Source organism: Bombyx mori, chromosome 24, assembly GCF_030269925.1.
Source record: "Bombyx mori chromosome 24, ASM3026992v2".
Classification (NCBI taxonomy): Eukaryota; Metazoa; Arthropoda; class Insecta; order Lepidoptera; family Bombycidae; genus Bombyx; species Bombyx mori.
This window is the reverse complement of record NC_085130.1, coordinates 1,495,966-1,502,319: the sequence shown is the minus strand read 5'-3', so window position 1 is coordinate 1,502,319 and position 6,354 is coordinate 1,495,966. Positions and strand designations below refer to the sequence as shown.

At 37.8% G+C, this 6,354-nt stretch overlaps 1 protein-coding gene across 1 annotated transcript in view; it reads right to left on the bottom strand.

Annotated features, from left to right (window-relative positions):
• LOC101737713 (uncharacterized) overlaps positions 1-6,354 on the bottom strand; it is a 232,945-nt gene that overhangs the window by 134,059 nt on the left and 92,532 nt on the right. The window lies entirely within an intron of this gene.

The window sequence follows — 6,354 nt, the reverse complement described above, 5'->3', positions numbered from 1 at the left end:
ATCCATCAAATTTTCTTAGGTCTACCTCTTCCTCTATATCCTTCCACATTCACAGTTAACACTCTCTTACCAACCTCATTGTCATTTCGTCTCATCACAAGTCCATACCATCCCAAACGCGCACTTCCCAGCTTCTCTGTCACAGGTGCCACTTTCAGACTTCCTCTAACATATTCATTCCGTATTCTATCCATTCTCTTTACTCCAACCATCCATCGCAGCATTTGCATCTCTGCTCCATGCTATCGCAAGTGTTACCAATAGTAAGGATGTGAATATCGTTCAAAAAAAACGTGCTTGAAAAGGAATTTGAAGACATAAATCCCAATAGTCCTGACTTAGAGCCAACGCAATGAGTGTTGTGCCGTTGGGGTCCTTGGAGAGACGGACAATCAAAGGTCGGGAGTCGCACCTCATCAGGGCGACGATACCCCGGAGATCTTTGGAGGCCGGGGTGACGGACAAAATGAACATCGATGGTTCCCGCAACTGGTGTTACTGGAGCCCATAGATATCTACAACGTAAATGCGCCACTCACTGAGATGAGCTCTAAGGCCTCAGTATAGCTACAATGGCTGCCCCACCCTTCAAACCGAAACGCATTACTACTTCAGGGCAGAAATAGACGGAGCGGTGGTACCTACCCGTGCGGACTCACAAGAGGTCCTACCACCAGTAATTACGCAAAGTATGATTTGTTTCGATTTTTATTACACGATGTTATTCCTTCACCGTGGAAGTAAATCGTGAACAATTGGAAAAATCGGTACCCGCCTGCGGAATTCGAACACCGTTGCATCGCTAGATACGAATGGACCCGACCTTCCTTTAGACCACGACTTTAGTCGTGACATTTCACAATGGACGTTGCACGCTTGTCCGGCACAAGGTATATAAGCATGACTTAAGTACCAATATTAAAAACATTCCCGATCCTACGGACCGAAAGGTAAACAGTCGATGTCGCCCAAAACACGTCATTACGGATCCTCCCGATCCACTAACGGTGCTTTTAGGTACCTCAAACACCGGTCATCGTTCTCGTCGAACCTGTCGACTTGCGACGAAGGGCTCGACGAGTAAATTAACCCACAGACACAGCCCACTGAGTTTCTCGCCGGATCTTCTCAGTGGGTCGCGTTTCCGATCCAGTGGTAGATTCTGCAAAGCACGGCTCTTGCTAGGGTTCGTGTTAGCGACGTCGTCAGGCTTGAGCCCCGTGAGCTCACCTACAAGCTCGGCGAATCTAGAATAACCCATCGAGGTTACTAGGATAGGTACGAAAAACAAAAAAAAAACAATGTTTAAAATGTAACAGCGAACACTTAACGACACGAGTCTCCAGTAGAATAATTAAAAATAAAATAAGTAAATCACTTTCAAAAAGATTTCACTAGAACTTTCAGATCGTCACGACCTGAAGTCGTCGTGGCCTAACGGATAAGACGTCCGATGCATTCGTGTTGAGCGATGCGCCGGTGTTCGAATCTCAGGCGGGTACCAATTTTTCTAATGAAATACGTACTCAACAAATGTTCACGATTGACTTCCACGGTGAAGGAATAACATCGTGTAATAAAAATGAAACCCGCAAAATTATAATTTGCGTAATTACTGGTGGTAGGACCTCTTGTGAGTCCGCGCGGGTAGGTACCACCGCCCTGCCTATTTCTACCGTGAAGCAGTAACAGCCTGGCCACGGGACATTCGCCGATGCGAATATTCGCGCGGTGCGAACGGCGAAGCGTCTAGCGACTAAAACAAGCGCATAGAAATGTACCTAACAAGCCACGCGCACCGGCGACCGGCGAAGCGACCGGCGAAATGTACCGAGCGAATCGCGCGATGCGGCGGGCGAGCAAAACAAATGCATGAATACGGACGGCGCGAGCCACGGAGTCGAGCGGTAGTCGCGGCGAATAGTTACAGTGATTAAATGAGTTTAGTTGTTTTCGCCGCGAAAAATTAACGCCGAAATTTTTATATTTTTTATTTATTTTTTATTTTATATTTTTAAAGTCGTCGTGGCCTAACGGACGTCCGGTGCAATCGTGTTGAGCGATGCACCGGTGTTCGAATATCAGGCGGGTACCAATTTTTGTAATGAAATACGTACTCAACAAATGTTCACGATTGATTTCCACGGTGAAGGATAAAAATGAAATCTTCAAAATAATAAATTGCGTAATTACTGGTGGTAGGACCTCTTGTGAGTCTACACGGGTGGGTACTACCACCCTGCCTATTTCTGCCGTGAAGTAGTAATGCGTTTCGGTTTGAAGGGTGAGGCAGCCATTATAACTATACTTGAGACCTTAGAACTTATATCTCAAGGTGGGTGGCGCATTTACGTTGTGGATGTCTATGGGCTCCAGTAACCACTTAACACAAGGTGGGCTGTGAGCTCGTCCACCCATCTAAGCAATAAAAAAATAAAATAGCTGAAATACTAGCTAGACCAGCTATTTGGAAGTCTAGCCACCCAAAGTATTTCTCGTACTTCTTGTGGAATTCTCCATCTATAGGTATACTCCGATTCTTATTCAAATCATGTACTTCACAATCTTTTCCAAATACCTATTATTTGGAACCAAAAAACTATTAATTTGTAAGCAATATCGAGATAATTTCGATATAGACATTTCGCTGTCGGACTTCCTTACTAGTCGCGGCGGCGAACGTGAGTACCCGTGGCCTGCAAACGGTGCTGCGCGAATGGTCGCCTCGCCCACCGCTTCGCTGTTCGCACCGCCGATCCCCGTGGCCAGGCCGTAATGCGTTTCGGTTTGGAGGGTCGGATAGCCGTTGTAACTATACTGAGACCTTAGAACTTGTATCTCAAGGTGGGTGGCGCTTTTACGTTGTGGATGTCTATGGGCTCCAGTAACCACTTAAGAACAGGTGGGCTGTGAGCTCGTCCACCCAACTAAGCAATAAAAAAAAAAAACTTATTCAAGGGTAGTGATAGAGAAAACAAAAACCAATAATGCGTAACAAAAACAGTTTATTAACAAAAGTAATAAAAAAAAACCCGCGTCCAGTATTTAATTAGTTTTAATTACTATCAAATGTATTTATTGAAGGAATTATTAATATATTTGAAGGATATAAATTTCTTATTTAGGTAATTTATTTAATATACTTAAATACACCCAATTTCCACAAATGCGAAAACAACAAATGTCGAAAAACCAAAGTTTTTTTTTCTTTTAAAACAGCCAATCTATTGATTCAAAGTCGATCATCAAAATAAAAAAAATGTTTCATAAAATCAACGTCGAATTTTTTTTTTCCACAAAAGTAATGATATGTTATGATTCAAATTCATTTTTATATACACACAATAAACCTAAAGCTTTATGTATTCGTGTATTTATTAATAAAATATGCTTTGGAACATTAACGTCAGAATCATAAAAACTAACTTGTTAACCAACTTCAAAAAAAAGGCAGCTTCTCGATTCGGCCGCATCTTTATGTGTTATTTCAGAACGTTTTTCTATGTGAATCTAAATTGATAATTCCGATGGTTTTCGACTACATTAATGATTTACTAGTTTTATTTCTTTGAAGTTGAAGTTTATTCCTTTTTTTTAGAGTTTTTTATTATATTCACTTTACACATTGATACAAGTGTATTTACGTGATTGGTTAAGAATTTTCTCAAATCAAATCAAATCAAATCAAAAAAGTTTTATTCAACATAAATGAAAGTACATACTTGTTGAACGTCAAAAGAATTACCGCCAATTCACAAGAATTAGCCTCCGTCCTGAGAAGAATTGGCAAGAAACTCAGCGGGCATGTTTTTTTTTTTTTTAATATTAGATTTTTATTTTTATTTTAAATATTTTTTTTTTTTTTAAATATTCATATTACAATAAGTAATTATAACATAACAATTTTACAATATTGAAATTCCCGGAGCGAGCAACTCATTCCCACTTTGTGCAATCTTCTAGATAATCATTGACTTTATAGTAAGCTTTATTGCACAGATGTTCTTTAATAGTTTTCTTAAACCTATGTATATGTAGGTTCTGAACATCTTGTGGGATTTTGTTGTACAGGCGCACAGACAAACACCCGAATGAATTTCGTATCTTATGTAACCTACTCATCGGCACAACAAGCTTGTGTTTGTTCCTAGTATTTCTATTATGTATGTCCGACATCTTAGGAAACTCCTCAATATGTTTACGAACATACATCAAATTTTCAAAGATGTACTGGGATGGCATAGTGAGAACTTTAATTTCTTTAAATTTTTCCCTCAGGGATTCCCTTGAGTGCATGTTATAAATAGCACGTATAGCTCTTTTCTGCAGAATAAATATCATTTCTACATCGGCCGCATTGCCCCATAGCAAAATGCCATAGGACATGACACTGTGGAAGTAACTAAAGTAAACTAAACGGGCCGTGTCCGCATTTGTTAACATTCTAATTTTTTTTACTGCGTATGCTGCAGAGCTAAGCTTACTCGCCAATTTATGAATATGAGGTCCCCACTGCAGTTTGGAGTCCACTGTTATACCAAGAAATACGGTTGACTCAACAAGCTCCAATGATTCCTCAGAAACAATTACATTACTATCTACTTGTCTCACATTTAAAGATGATTTAATACATTTTAAAGTAAATTTAATACATTTCGTTTTCTTACTATTCAATAATAGGTTATTGATACGGAACCAATGAACCACACACGAAATCGCATCATTCACTTCGTCATAGACTTGTAATTGTCGTTTAATTTTAAATAATAAAGATGTATCATCTGCGAATAATACGACCTCGTGTCGGGACTCAATAAAACTAGGCAAATCGTTTATATATATTAGAAATAAAAAAGGACCCAAAATGGAACCCTGAGGTACACCCATTTTCAACGTGGTGCCTGAAGATCTATTTCCTTTCACATCTACTGTTTGTATCCTTCCTGATAAATAGGAAGTAATAAGTTCCAATGCACCATCCCTAATACCATAGTGATGTAGTTTCCTCACCAATGTTTCATGTTCAACACAGTCAAATGCTTTGGATAAGTCACAGAAAATTCCAAGACAATCATGCGATTCCTCCCAAGATTGAAATATATTTTTGATTAGATAAGCACCTGCATCAGTTGTAGAGCGACCCCTTGTAAACCCGAATTGTTTATTATGAAGCAGGTTATTTGATTTAAAATGTTCTAAAAGTTGTGTCAAAATAATTTTTTCAAAGATTTTACTCAACGTAGGAAGTACTGAAATAGGTCTATAGTTAGAGGGGTCATCAGTACTACCAGATTTAAAAAGAGGAATCACTTTACTATGTTTCATTAAGTCAGGAAATACACCACACTTAATACAATCATTAAAAATACTAACAAGATGAGAAGCAATAATGTCTATTACAGACTTCAAAACCTTTACTGATATTCCCCACAAGTCAGCTGTATTTTTTACATTAAGGCTATTAAAGCTTTTTATTATATTGTTTGAATTAATTTTCTTAAATTTAAAAATTTCATTGCATTTCTTGACATGGTTATGCAATAATATTTCAGCTGCTGTGGGGGATGAATTTAGAGATGTGGTAGTTGAAACTGGAATGTCAGAGAAAAACTTTTCAAAAGCATTAGCCACATCTTCATGACTAGTTACCAATTTATCGTCTATTTTTAACGAGAATTCTTGATGGCTATTTCTGACTTTTCCACTTTCTCTACCAATGATGTTCCAAGTCATCTTTATCTTGTCAGGGGCATTTTTGATTAAATCACTTAAATGTAAAGATTTTGCCGCTAAACAAACTTTTCTAAATAGTTTGGAATAGTTCCTGACATATTGATGAAATGTTTCATCATTATTATAAGCTTTTTCAGAATACAGATCATACAATTTTTTTCTACTTTTGTACACTCCGGTGGTGGCCCACTCGCTGAACACCGTTTTGTTTTTTAATGTTACAGTTTTAGGAATAAATACATCAGTAAAGACCATATTAATTCTCTCAAACATATTTTGGTATGATAAATTTGGGTTTTTGTTATAAATAATTTCTGAATGTTCTTGCTTAATATTATTTCTAAACTTCTCAATTCGTTTTTTATTAATAGGAACAATCACAAGAGTATTTTTATCTTTAGAATTCATAATAGATTCAAAAGACACAAATTGTCCACTATGGTCTGATGTTAATTGATTAATAATTTTTTTGTTAATCGGTGTTACATTTGTAAATATGTTATCTAAACATGTTGCCGATGTGGTCGTTGTCCTAGTAGGCTCTAGAAATAAGTTTGGGAGGTTATATGACTTTAACAATGTTCTGAATCTAATAGTGGTATTTGTGTTTTCTAAAAGATT